Source organism: Myripristis murdjan, chromosome 19 (genome assembly GCF_902150065.1).
Source record: "Myripristis murdjan chromosome 19, fMyrMur1.1, whole genome shotgun sequence".
Classification (NCBI taxonomy): Eukaryota; Metazoa; Chordata; class Actinopteri; order Holocentriformes; family Holocentridae; genus Myripristis; species Myripristis murdjan.
This window is the reverse complement of record NC_043998.1, coordinates 25,666,091-25,681,358: the sequence shown is the minus strand read 5'-3', so window position 1 is coordinate 25,681,358 and position 15,268 is coordinate 25,666,091.

Below are 15,268 nucleotides of genomic sequence, written 5' to 3'. Positions count from 1 at the left end.
AAAGGCTTGGCGTGGCCCTGCATCCCAGCCGTACTGGAGCGGGGACCCCTGTCAGTATATATTGTATAAAATTGTGTTTTATGTCAAACTGTTCTGAGTAACGTGTGTAAATGTACCTTATTATTGTGCACTCAAACCTAAGCTATTCAAATAATACACGGGTTTATTTATTTGAAATTTTTATTTTAAAGACTTAAATTTGTGCAGAAAAAAATCGAGTAAAAAAAAATAAAAAAAATATATTTAAAATATATATTATCAGCCAAAAATTTCACGACCCCCCTGCAGTACCTCCATGGACCCCCTGTTGAAAACCTCTGCTTTAGAAATTATAGTGCAAATTAACACTGGATAACCATAGAAAAGGTGGTGGGGCCCCAAATTGAATTCTGCTGGGGGCCCCGTAAAGGCTTGGCGCGGCCCTGCTTCCCAGCCGTACTGAACGAGTGATGGAGTAGGGACCCCCTTCAGTATATATTGTATAAAATTGTGTTTTATGTCAAACTGGTCTGAGTGACGTGTATAAATGTACCTTATTATTGTGCATTCAATACAAAGCTATTCAAATAATACACAGGTTTATTTATTCAAATTTTTATTGTAAAGACTTTAATTTGTGCGGAAAAAAATCGAGTAAAAAAAAAAAAAATTTAAAAATATATTATCAGCCAAAAATTTCACGACCCCCCTGCAGAACCTCAGCGGACCCCCTGTTGAAGACCTCTGCTTTAGTTATTATAGTGCAAATTAACACTGTTTAACCATAGAAAAGGTGGTGGGGCCCCAAATTAAATTCTGCTGGGGGCCCCGTAAAGGCTTGGCGTGGCCCTGCATCCCAGCCGTACTGGAGCGGGGACCCCTGTCAGTATATATTGTATAAAATTGTGTTTTATGTCAAACTGGTCTGAGTGACATGTATAAATGTACCTTATTATTGTGCATTCAATACAAAGCTATTCAAATAATACACGGGTTTATTTATTCAAATTTTTATTGTAAAGACTTTAATTTCTGCGGAAAAAAATCGAGTAAAAAAAAAAAAAATTAAAAAATATATTATCAGCCAAAAATTTCACGACCCCCCTGCAGAACCTCCACGGACCCCCTGTTGAAGACCTCTGCTTTAGTTATTATAGTGCAAATTAACACTGGATAACCATCGAAAAGGTGGTGGGGCCCCAAATTAAATTCTGCTGGGGGCCCTGTAAAGGCTCGGTGCGGCCCTGCGTCCCAGCCGTACTGGAGCGGGGACCCCCTTCAGTATTTATTGTATAAAATTGTGTTTTATGTCAAACTGTTCTGAGTAACTGACTTTAATTTGTGCGGAAAAAAATAGAGTAAAAAAAAATATATATATATTAAAAAAATATATTATCAGCCAAAAATTTCACCACCCCCCTGCAGTACCTCCGCTGACCCCCTGTTGAAGACCTCTGCTTTAGATATTATAGTGCAAATTAACACTGGATAACTCTTGTCTTTTTTTAACCATAGAAAAGGTGGTGGGGCCCCAAATTAAATTCTGCTGGGGGCCCCGTAAAGGCTTGGCGCGGCCCTGCTTTCAGTGAGCGCCGCTTTAAATTTCTGGCGGCTCAGGAGGGTCGGCGGCCGGGTCGGATTAAATCTGGCCGAGCCGCTCTGGCAGCTTCACACATTTGATCAAATCAGTGGTTTTTTTGGTGGAGGCGTGTGTCCGGAGTCACGGCTGTTTATGTTTTCAGTCTGGACCGTGTCGCTGCCTTGCTCCGAGGGAGTTGAACTCGTAACCCCGTGTGTGCTCTGCCAAGCGGAGCCACACACACACACACACGTCCTCGCTCTGCAGCCGGCAGTCATTTTCTCCTCCAAGTGTAGGTGTTAGACGTCCCCCGCCCCCCCTCTGGTGGACGGCTCATTATGGAACGGAGCTCCTCAGTCAAATTGGCCGCTCCGGGGACCCGTAGCCGCCGCCGCCGCCGCCGCCGCCACCGCCGCAGCAAACGCTCGATTTAACAGCGGCGGTTTGTTTCTGTGTCCCGGGTCAAGCTTTTCCAGAGGTAATTTTGTCTTTTGGGAGACGAGACGAGACAAGAAAATGCCTCTCTGTCTACCGGCGGGCCGTTAAATCCCCCCAAAACACACACACACACATACACACACACACACACACACACACACACACAGGCTGATGAAGCACAAAACTCTGAGCTCATGAATTTAGAAGAAGCTCAGCGGCGGTGAACTTCACCCGGCGACACGCTGGAGGAGCCTCTGCTCAGGACTGTGGACAGGCTGTGGAGAGCAAAGCGTCTCCCCCCGCTCAGGGACTATTTTCCCCGGCGGAGGGAGCGCTTCACTCGGCCCGTAGCCAACAGTGCTGCTGCCTTTAGGAAAACTCATGTGGACGACTTTAACCCGCCGATGGAAAACTGGAGTGAAGAAAGTGTGAAGGCTCATATCAGAGAAATGATCTGTCTCTCTCTCTCTCCGTCTGTCTGTCTGTCTCTCTGCTGTTTCCCTGCTTCAAGCGTTTTTTCTCCCCTCCTGTCTTCCTGTCTCACCTCGTGCTCTTTCGTCACTCCTCCTGTCTTCCACATTTCCCGTCTGTCTGCCCTCTCCCGTCACGTCGTCTCCACCTGTCTCCCTGCCGTGCTGTCTCTCTGTGTTTCAGTCTGCCCGTCGCTCTCTCTCTCTCTCTCTCTCTCTCTCTCTCTCTCTCTCTCTCTTCCTGCCTTGATCTGTCTTCCTCTCTCCGTCTCCTCTCCTTCACTGAGGCGGTTTGTCTTTTCGAGGACGAGAGTTTCCTCTTTGAGGAGAGTCTGAACCCGTCTGTCTGTCTGTCTGTCTGTCTGTCTGTCTCTCTCTCTCTCTCTCTCTCTCTCTCTCTCTCTCTCTCTCTCTCTCTCTCCCCCTGTCTCCCTGTCTGTCTGTCCTTCATGGATCTGCAGCAGGATAACAAGCCTGCAGGGAGGACGAGGCTGTAATTCATTTTTTACAACCGCTCTTTGTTTTCCTCTCAGCTGCTTCTCTCATCGTGTGTGTGTGTGTGTGTGTGTGTGTGTGTGTGTCTGTCTGTGTATGTGAGTGTGTGTGTGAGAGAGAGAGACAGAGTGTGTCTGTGTGTGTCTGTGTCTGTCTATGTGTATGTGAGTGTGAGAGAGAGAGAGTGTGTGTATGTGTGTGTGTGTGTGTGTGTGTGTGTGTGTGTGTGTGTGTGCGCGCTTCACCTTAACAAGTGTGCTGGCCTGACCTGGATAATTCACACCACAGACTCAGTCCTCTCTCTGTCTCTCTCTCTCTCACACACACACACACACACACACACACACACACACACACACACACACCAACAGGTGCCGCTCAGGTGTTGTAGAAACCCGGTTGCTATGGCGATACAGCCCTGCAGCCACGGCAACAAGCGTCAGGGAGGTTTGAAGAAGCCGCAGCCCCCGCCCCTCTCCCCCTCTCTCTCTCTTTCTTTTTTGTCTTTCTCTCGGATAAACCTGCAGCATCACACACACACACACACACACACACACACACACACAGTCTTCCCCCTGAGCAGTGTGAGCAGTGTGCGATGAGTCAGTCCCACTAAACGGTCGTCACATGACTCATCGCTGCCCGTCGGCCAATCACAAGAGCCACGCCGCCCTGCTGTAATTGATGCCTCGTTATGCACACACACTTACACACACACACACACACACACACACACACACACAGGCAGCTACCCTGAAGAAGAAAACGCTGTGTTCTCAGTGGGTCGGCTCTCGTCGTGTTTGGTGAACAAACTCCAGTCATCGAGTCAAATTTTTTCCCTTAAATTTCCCCTTAAGTTGCTTTTAAGTTAAGAAATATTTCTCCATACATTAGCACAGAGTCTCATCCATGTCGTGTCTCTGCTGAAGCTCCATCACTCTGACACCGAGGGAGATATTCAGACGCCGCTGCAGAATCACATCAGATAGAAAAGATCTGCATGTCTCGTTTAAAATAAAAAATAAAGTTTGGTAGTTTTGAACGAAGCTTAAGGGCTTAAAGACGAGCCCAGAGGAGAGAAATCATCACGAGGTGGCGTCTGTGCGGCCGGGCGTGGAAACCGTAAACGGTAACATCAGATCAGACGAATATCATCTTTCATCGGCGCCGGGCGGCTCGCAGATCCGGGTGATATCGCCCCCCGGTGGCGGCGAGCTGATCGGCAGGCGAGTCCATACGAGCGTGAAAGGACTTAGCCGACGTCGGAGGGGAGAACGGAGCAGATTAACGGCGTCTTAGCAGCAGATTACACCGGATTTACCTGCAGAATATTCTCACCCCAACGCAGAGCGAGAGGAAGGAGGTCATTTTATTTTGAAGAGGGATTAATTAATGGAGGAGAATAACAGATTGACTGTTTCCCAGCAGCCTGCCGGTTAGTTAACATCAGAGAGTGAAGAGCGACCAGAGAGTCTGTGGTGGGAAAGTCAAGACGAGTTTGACTCCCAAATCGCCCCCGAGCAAGGCACTGACACCCCCCAAGAGATAAACAGGAAACATAACTTTGACCTAAAAAACATTATCCATGATTTCACATCTTTTTCTGGAATATTACTGGAATAGACCTCAGCTGGATTATAACAGTCATGAATTTTTCATTACTTTTTATTTTTGTAAATTTTCCCATTTTTATTTCAATTCCAGGTCAGTTTCAGTTAGTTTTTGGTGTGCCTTTGTTATTATTATTTTTTGTATTATTTTATTTTATGTTATTTTTTATTTTTTGTATTATTTTATTTTATTTGTTATTTTTTATTTTTTGTATTATTTTATTTTATTTGTTATTTGTTATTTTTTATATTATTTTATTTTATGCGATTTCTTTGGTATTTTTTTATTTTATCTTATTTATTTATTGCAGAAGTATTTGGTTTCTAGTTCTAGTTTTGGTATTTTTGTTGAGGTTTTATTTATTTATTTATTTATTTATTTATTTATTTAGTTTTTACAAATCTAGCATTCGGTAAACAAAAATGCAGAAAAACTTCATGCTCGTTTTACCATCCGCCTGATCAAAAAGATGAAAACTAAAAACACTTGACTCTCTCTCTCTTTTTTTTTTTTTTTTTTTTTAAGATTTACAAGTACACATGGCCGTTTTAATTCCGTTGTTGTTTTTCTCATCAAAACAAGACGCTGACTGATCAGAAACATTGATAACCGATCACACAGGGAGGTGGAAATCAAACACACCCTCCAATCAGAATCAATTAACCACGTCGGAGTGGCTCCAACGTGAAAACCCGGATCCTCTCTGGGACGTCTGCAGTGTCACCAGACAATTTTTCGTTCATGTGATATTTAAAAACGCAACATAATCCCTGTTATTTTGGATTAGGCCGTGCAGATTTTTCGGTAAAGGTCTTTTGCATGTAACATCGTCTCTCTGCACTCTGGGGCCAAAAATTCATCAGGGGTGTTGTTGTGTTATGAATGTGCTGCTGGGGTGACCAACACACACACACACACACACACACACACACACACACACACACACACACACGGCAGATTTCTCCTGTTCTGCGGTCATGTGATCAGCTCAAACTTCATTCTCATCACTTCAACGTAACGGCAAACCAACATCCTGCACAACGAGAAATTAAAAGAATATGAATGAGAGGATGAAAAGAATATGAACGTGAATGAAGAGAATATGAGTAAGAGAGCAAGAGATGAAGGGGAAAGAGGAATATCGATGTGAACGGGACGAGGAAACAAAAATAAAAAAGAGCTAAAAATAAGTTTGAGTTGAGTTTCACGCCCAAATGTACGGCGGCGAATCAGGGCCATTTTAGTTAGAAAAAAAAAAAAAAATCAGAGAACCAGAGGAGGGGAGAAAAAACAATCAGAGTTTACAAGATTAAAATGGTAAATTTCTGAAAAAAAAAAAAACCCTAGAAATTCTGAGATTATGAGGTCACAAATTTGAAAGAAAAGGGTCAAATTCTCTGAGATTAAAACTGCAGATTTCTAAGAAAAAAATTAACAAATTTATAAAAAAAAAAAAAAAAAAAAAAACTTAAAATCGGTGCTGTTTTCTTCTGAATCAGCTCAAGTCTCTTCAACGTCTCTTCAAAGTCCAGATGCCGAGGAGAATTTTGGAAAAACAAAATTAAAAAAACAACAACATTAGAAAACAATGTTGTGATTCTGGGCTAAAATCACCAGGATTTCCTTGTTCTTGAATCCCACTGCAAAGTGCCAGTAAAGTCCAAAAAAAAAAAAAAAAAGTGAAAGAAACTATTTTTCTGACTTTTTTCTCATAAATTTGTGAGTTTTTTTTTTCCAAATATTATCTCCGTGTTTTTTCCCCCCCAGTGGCCCTAATACACTGTCGTACAGGTGAGATCTCCACCAGTAAAAACAAAACAAGTCTCTCTCCTCCAAAATGTCAGACAGCAGGGAAGAAGAAAACTTTATTTATTGATTATTGATGATCGACTGGCGAGTCAGCTCAAGGCATCTGAAAGAGAAAAGTTTTGTGTCGAAGGATTTCGGTTTCAGATCTGCTTTCTGAGCTGGAAAAAAAATAAACATTTCTGTGTAAATCTGAGTTGTTCAGTGTAAAACCACAGCATAAACACCACCAGGCTTCACTGAGTCTAATTCAATCTGCACCAAATCCAAGATTTTCCTGTATTTTTCTGTATGAATTTGTTTCATGAAGATGTTGAAACTGGTTCTAAGTGACGAAAATGAAAGTAAATCCCTGGCGGTTTCAGACGAGCCTCCAGGAAACGCATCACAGCCACACTTGCTGCTGATTGGCTCCCACATTTGAGAACAACAAAAGATCTGTCCAATCAGGTCGGTTTGTGGCGCTCAGCCTGGAAAATGATGCGTGAATCCGGTTTAACTGTTGAATTCAGCTTTTAACTCAGAACATTATTATCAGGCTGAATTTGGGAACAAAATCATTAAAACTGAATAATGTGGGACCTTGAACGCTCCTTGAGACAGGAAGTGTATCTTTAGGCCTGAACACACAAACACAAACTGACCGTGTCCAAACACAAACATCCTGTTTATTTATTGTTGTTTTAATATGGAACTTTTGCATTTTTGAGTTTAAGGGGAAACCATGTATCTGCAGCTCGTTTGTGTTTCAGGACGTGAGAGAGTGATGCTTCCTGTTTCCTGTTTCCTGTTTTCTGATGGTGGAAAAATGAATTTTCATAGGTGTCAAAGGTCAAAGCCAAGGGCTTCTCAACCTGTGGGTTGGGGAGCTCCAGGCGGTCATGAGCAGACGGCATGCTGGTCCACTGGTCCAAAAAAAAAAAAAAAAAAAAAAAAAAAAAGAAGAAGAAGAAAATGCAGATATTGATATATGTTTTAAAAAAAGTACAAAAGTAAGAAAAAAGTAAAATGAATTCATTACATTAAAAAATTATAATAAATGGTTTAAAATTGCAAAAAAAAAAAAAAAAAAAATTCAGAAATACTTAAAATTTGCTACTTTACTGTGAATTTGGCTTTTAAAAAAAATCAAGTAAAATGAATAAATTAAATTAATTCATATATAATAAAAAATAACCATAATACCTTATATAGGCTATAATTAAAAAAAACCTTACATAATAGTTCAAAACTGCATAAAATTAGTAAAAAAAATATATGAAAACTATTTAAAATATTTATATTGAAATTTAAATATTAAATAAATATTTAAAATTTGATACTTTACATGAAGTTGGCCTAAAATAAAAAACTAAATAAAATTAAATTAAAAAAAATCTCTGCTGCGTTTGAATGCTCCTTGTGTGTAGGATTCTGCAGTTTCTGACAAAAATTGCCTCTTCATCGGCCAAAGTAGTGATGTTTTAAATATTTTTGTAAAGAAATATTGGCAATATAAATCAGTTTTCAGGAGTTAGCAGCATCTTTATAGTGGATCTCTGCACTTTTCAAATTACAAAAAAAAAAAAAAAAAAAAAAAAACATCCTGTGGAATGCGGCAGCGTCATCGGATGAGAATCACTGGAAACTTTGATTTCGAGTCATAAAAAAATAAAAATCAATACAACGCAGCATCAGCAGAGTGTGCGGTCGTGTGGTTTGCTGGGACAGTGGCGACCCGCTCTGCCGTCGGTGTGTAAAAGCTCATTAAATATGTTCAGAGCTGAAACCTCAGATTATATCCAGATTATATCACTTGTCATATCGATAACCAGAATGTGTGCTGCACTATAATCTGTGATGCTCAGTAATCGTCTCAGTTACACTGGAAGAAGGTTCTCACGTGTTTTTATGTTCAAAAAGAAAAGAAAAGAAAGACAGAACATCCTGCCGTTTTCTGTGAACTCTCCCTTTAATTTAACTTGTGTGCAATAACTCACTGGCTAATTATTATTTATGTGATTTCTCTGTGTAAAGTCTCACCTGCTGTACCAGAAAATGTAATAAATGACACTCGAACGAACCGTCTGAGTCTGGAAATGCACTTTAAATGATGCATTCAGTGACATCGGGACTTTTTTGTTTGTTTTTTGAGCGCTGTGTTGCTCATGAAAGTGGATTCGTCATCATCACTGGGTGGGTTTCGATTTTTCTCTGCCGCCTTTGGCTCAAGCAGCTGGCGTCCCACTTGCATGCTGCATTCAGGGCACACGGGAAAATGGTAAAAAAAAAATGTAGCTTCTCGGAGGAAAAATGGTGTTTGCCTCGGCTTTTAGATACAAAACTCGACTTTGAAAATCAAGAGAGAAGAAAGCAGCTGCGGTCAAGTGTCGGAAATGACAGATTCAAGTTATTTTATGGTTAAATTTTCAGGAGAATTTTTGTTTTTGGTCTAAAACATCAAGACTAATGTTTCATCAGTGAATTCGTCACAGCTTCACCGCAGCGATTTATTCCCACATGACATGAACGCAGCACGATAAGCCGCGACGCCAGTTCAGCTCCATCTGTGCCGCCATTGGCTGGCCCAACTCCTCCTCTGCCCTTATTGGCTGGAACACCTGTCGCTCGGCCTCTCTGCTGTGATTGGCTGAGACATCTGTGACGTCACCAGGGAGACAAACCCTGAAATAAAATAAATCTGACTGGAAGAGAATTTCTTAGGTTTTTGTTTTGTTTCCCAAACTCTGCTGTGACTGTAGGACAGTTTAGCTAAAAAAAGAAAAAAAAAAGAAAAAAGAAAAGAATGAAAATGAAAAATACATCTCCTTTTATTTTTTTCTGCATGAGAGCAAAACATTTTCTCTAAAATGTTTTGCTGCTTGAAACTGGAGCTGGAAATTAGGTTTTACCTGAAAAACTGAAAAAATGAGCCGCCCTCTTGATTTCACACCAGGGAGGGAAATGATAAAATGATTTCTGTGTGTGTGTGTGTGTGTGTGTGTGTGTGTGTGTGTGTGTGTGAGTGTGTGTGTGTGTAAACACACGCTCCAGGGAATATAGATTTTATATTCCAGTTAACTAACAGTGTCGACCTTTAAAGCTCCAGAAGATGATTCTAATAAAAGTTTATGTGTCAGGTACTTTATGTTATGTCATGTAATAAACTGTGAAACATAATAATCCAGTTAATACCATAAATCTCCTGCAAGTGTAATAAACGCACCTTACATTCATGGGAATTCTGACATCAACAGGAAGTTTGTATAAAAATCCAAATTAAATAATACACCCTGACCACATATATTAGTGATAATTAAACTGATAATTATGAGTGAGCCAAATAATTTTTTTAAAGCACTGAAAAGGTGTAAATCCCCAGTTTTCAATAAATTGATGACTAATTAACAGTCAAAATGTAATCGATAACTCATCCATTCACAGGTTTGTATATGACTCCTGTTGATTCTCATTAATGTAATAAATACATTTTTTAAAAAGTCTTTACACCAGTAAATCTTCCAAACCACACACATGAATAATTACTGTATGATTAAAAGTATTTATTATTTCATTCATCTCTCAGTAGGTTAAAAGTCTCAGCTCCTCACCAATAATCAATAAGAACCTTTATATTGCATTATGATATACTAATCACTAATATTTAACAACGGGTTACAAAGATGTGAGACGATTGAATAATAAAAAATAGCAATTTTTAAACATTTTTTCAGTCAAGTTTCAGCAGGTTAAGTCTCAGCTCCTCACCACTGATCAATTAATATAATTTATTTTATGTTATGATTCTGACTTTACATTATAATGCAGTTTTCTTTGTGTTTTTATTGTAGATCAGTGGCTGTGAAGCAGAAAAGCAAAAGAGTTTCCACCTCAGAGAAAAGTTTGGATCAGACTAAAGAAGTCAGGTGTTCTGTCAGATTGGAGAGAACAAGAAGAAGAAGAAGAAAAAAGTGAAGTGAGAAGTTTATTTTGGGGCGAAAAGAAAAACAAAATGAAAATAATAAATAAAAACTTTGAAAACAAAAAGGAAAAAAAAACGGAAAGACCAATTTATATAACTTCACCAGCCGCAGCAACCAGACTCTGCTGGTTAACTCTTCTTCTGTGGTTCTGACACAGCGCTGAGGCTTTGAAACAAATGACTGGATTATTCACACACACACACACACACACACACACACACACACACACACACACACACACACACACACACACACACACTTCAGAAACAGCATTTCTTTTGTTCTTAAACTCAGAGTGAACCTGGAGCCGGGGAGCTGCACTCAATTACAGTCAGCTCTGTTCTGATGGAGCAGCCCAGCCTGACGCCACACACTGCTCCGCTCAGCGTGTGTGTGTGTGTGTGTGTGTGTGTGTGTGTGTGAGAACAGGTAGCTACAGTCAGTCTCAGTGACAGCCTCCTGATTAATTCCCTGCCGGTCTGAATCCTCCAGGCGGGAGTTTTTCATGCTGCAGCGTCCCGAAGATTATAAAACAAAAACAGCCAAATCCAGAGGGTCACACACACACACACACACACACACACACACATACATGCTGCTGCCACTCGGCTGGTCTTAATCCCCATCGCTCCCAGCAAACAGCTCTGCTCATGTGGCGAGGACGAGGCTCCCTGCACAGAAACAACAAAAAACAAAAAAAAAAACACAAAAAAACTTCCAGAACAACTGAGACACACAAACTCCAAGCCCCGCCCACCCCGTTTGATTGACAGGTGACAGAGCTCCGCGCTCAGCAACAAACATGGCCGACGGTTCACTTCCTGTTTCACTCAGCTGATCCAGAACTTAACGGGAGATATTGATTAAGATGACAAAACGATTTATTGGTAGAATCAGAACACTGGGTTTAGTTTTTTTGTTTTTTTTGTTTTTGTTTGTTTTTGAATAACTTTCTCTCAGAGTGTAAACACGATGAGCCGGGCACAAACACACACACACACACACACACACACACACACACACACACACACACACACACACACACACCTGCGCACAGCAGTGACACACACTTCAAAAAAAGAACAAAACTGATAAGAAGAAGAAGAAGAAGAAGAAGAGGAACAACAACAATGAGAAGAATAGAACTAATTAAAGCTGCAAGCAGCGTTGGTCGGCCCTCGCACCGGTGCCGGTCCGCGACGATGTTTGTGTCATTGAAGTGCAGACAATTTACCCATTTTTCCCATTTGTAAGGGTATTTTTCTGTGCTTTCAGTTGGAAAGAGTTTTGGGCTTTTATTTTGAAAGGCCCCGGATGTCCTAGTATGTGAGTGACATGAGTACTGTGCTCATACATGAGTACTGGCAGCTGTGTCATGATCAGCCCAAAATGCAGGCAGACAGAGAAATCCCCATGCAATCCAATGGAGAAATCGATCAAACCCACCCATGTTTGAGGTAACGCCGCTCGGACATCGTTTGAGTTACAGACGCAGTTCAAAGTTTAAACGAGGCACAAGACTCGGCTCTATAAATCTTGTATTTACACGATTTTGCTATCTTTTACCGTTTTTGAGTTATGGCAGTTTAAGTTTGACTGTTTGCTCTGCTCCCGCTGACGGTTTATAATGGGTGTGTATTGCGGAACTGTCCGTTGCCTAGAGTGGGTCACCAGGGTCCAAAATGGTCGAAAAGTCTTGACAGCGGCCACAAACTTGTTCCAATTTAAAAATTAATTTCATATTTTTGTAGGAATTTTCGTCCTCTTTCGTGTGGCATAATTTTCGAAGCCGTGCGACGTTTACTTTAGACGGCAGGGGCCTAATTAGCGCCAAGTGTGCGCCTCTTCACGCCAAACTCCATGGGAAAAACGATGCTTATACTTTAAAAACGATTCGAATTAATAATAAATCCCGCAAAACTTTTGTTAAACACTGTGTCCTGTTTCATCTACTAGCTTTTCGAGCCGCCGCGATTTACGGCCTAGGAGGAGATAGATTTGGCGTAAAGTGAAAAATCGGCCGTCACTTTTACTTTGAAGGGCAAATTGCGGACTTCCTGTTGGTTTTAGGGCTTCGGTCCTCACAACGTTTTTCGTCGGCCTTAATGAGATCTACATTTCGGCGTTTGTTTCGTCTTTCTATCACATTCCTGTGGGCCGCTAGGTCAGGTTTTGTGTGCCTAGGTGGCGCTAGTGAGCCCATTTTTCATCCGTGGGATTGCGTTTTCCCATTTTATCGAATTTTTCACCAGACCTGGGGGGCGTGCCAAATTTGGTGATTTTTTGAGCATGTTTAGGGGGTCAAATTAAGGCTCAAAGAGACGTAATAATAATTTTGGGGAGAAGAAAAAACTACAAAAACAATAGGCCCTTCTCCCTAAGGGAGGGCTCGGGCCTAATAATATGAAAAACAACAGCAATAAGAAGAATAAAAATAATAACGCAATAAGAAGAGTGACAACAATAAGAAGATGAAGAAGGAGAACAACAACAAAAACAATAGTAAGAAGAAGAATCGCAACAACAACAATAATAGCATAAAAAAGGTGAAATTTCAAAATAAGTGTCAGAGCTACATCACCTAAAATGTTTGTTAATATTAGCTACCTAAAAAAAACAAACACCTCTCTCGCTTGGATGTGAACTCGGGTCGGCCCAGTTAAAGTTCATAGTTATTGACCACTAGAGGGCGCTTGACTTTAAAATGTAACTGTCGGTCATAATTATCCACTGCACAGCCTCATAAGTAGAAAAACAGTAAAATGGGAATTGAAATTGAAAAGTCCATCAACTGGGAAACATAACGGAATATCAATATAATGATAATAATATAAGCTATGGGAATATAAAGAAATGTTTACATGATAAAAATTACGGTAAAAGAAAAATTAGAAGCAGCTGGAAAGACGACGCAGAGCAGAAAAAAAGGGCCGTGCGAAGGCGTTTAGTCACCAAAGGAAAACGTCAAAGAGCAGAGAAGAACGAGCGAGGCGTGCTCGGCGCGAGGAAAACAGAGGGCCAGTTTTAGTTTTTATTTTTTGCCGTTTAAAGCCGAGACCCTTGCGGCTTCGTGAATCGCAGCTGATGATCCTGAAGTGGAGGAAGAGCCGAGACACGATTACCATCAGAGGGGGATTGTGGGAGGAAACACAGCGAGGACAGCTGGACGCTGCGGCCGCTCCGTGAGGCTCCATGAAGCCTGTAATCACTGATCACACACACACACACACACACACACACACACACACGTGCATGGCGGCTCTCATTGGGCCAATCAGCTCCCAGTTCATAAAGTTACTGGCCCAGTTTGCCAGAGCACGCCGAAAAAACCTGACTCTGAGCTTTAATGGCTGTCATCTGACTAATGCTAATTATCAGTGCTGCTGGGTGTGATTATGTGTGCATGTGTGTGTGTGTGTGTGTGTGTGTGTGTGTCTCAGTGCCTCGGAGCGCCTGGGGGCGACGCCACATGACACGTTGTTTTCTTTGCATGTTCCACTGACTCGTTTAATTGTTGAATAATGTTTTGGAGCATTAATTCTTCATTTTTCAGAGATTCTCTGCACCCGTGAAGCTGCGGCGGCGACACACACCTCGGCGTTTTCACGTCTCCACGCCGCTCTCTCACGCTGGCAGCTACGGGTGTTAGCATCCACTTTACCCACAATGCACTGCGTTTCGGTCGGAAACTCTCTTTTCATACTGAACAACATTTTACTGAGAATACTGGTGCACTTTTACTGAAGGGACGTGTGGAATGCAGGACTTTTATTTTGAAAGGAGGATTTTTCCTAATACAGTGTTGATTCTTTTACTTTCTTGAGAAAGATGACAGCAACAAATATGGGGACGGTGGAGGAGGTTGTAGACGGTGGTGGTCTATGAGGTCTTTAAATGCATCGCCATGGGAGGACGGCTGTCTGTGAGGTCTTTAAATGCATCGCCATGGGAGGACGGCGGTCTGTGAGGTCTTTAAACGCATCGCCACGGGAGGACGGCGGTCTGTGAGGTCTTTAAACGCATCGCCACAGGAGGATGGCGGTCTGTGAGGTCATTAAACGCATCACCACAGGAAGACTGTAGTCTGTGAGGTCATTGAATGCATCGCCACAGCAGGACGGTGGTCTGTGAGGTCATTAAATGCATCGCCACGGGAGGACGGCGGTCTGTGAGGTCTTTAAACGTATCAGCACAGGAAGACAGAGGTCTGTGAGGTCATTGAACGCATCGCCACAGGAGGACGGCGGTCTGTGAGGTCATTGAATGCATCGCCACAGGAGGACGGCGGTCTGTGAGGTCATTAAATGCATCGCCACAGGAGGACGGCGGTCTGTGAGGTCATTGAATGCATCGCCACAGGAGGATGGCGGTCTGTGAGGTCATTAAACGCGCCACCACAGGAAGACTGTGGTCTGTAAGGTCATTAAACGCATCGCCATGGGAGGACAGCGGTCTGTGAGGTCTTTAAACACATCACCACAGGAAGATGGCGGTCTGTGAGGTCATTAAACGCATCGCCATGGGAGGACGGTGGTCTGTGAGGTCATTAAACGCATCGCCACAGGAGGACAGCAGTCTTTGAGGTCATTAAACGCATCGCCATGGGAGGACGGCGGTCTGTGAGGTCATTAAACGCATCGCCATGGGAGGACAGCGGTCTGTGAGGTCTTTAAACACATCACCACAGGAAGATGGCGGTCTGTTAGGTCATTAAACGCATCAGCACAGGAAGACGGAGGTCTGTGAGGTCATTAAACGCATCGCCACAGGAGGACGGCGGTCTGTGAAGTCAGTAAATGCATCGCCACAGGAGGACAGCGGTCTTTGAGGTCATTAAACGCATCGCCACAGGAGGACGGCGGTCTGTGAGGTCATTGAATGCATCGCCATGGGAGGACGGCGGTCTGTGAGGTCTTTAAACACATCAC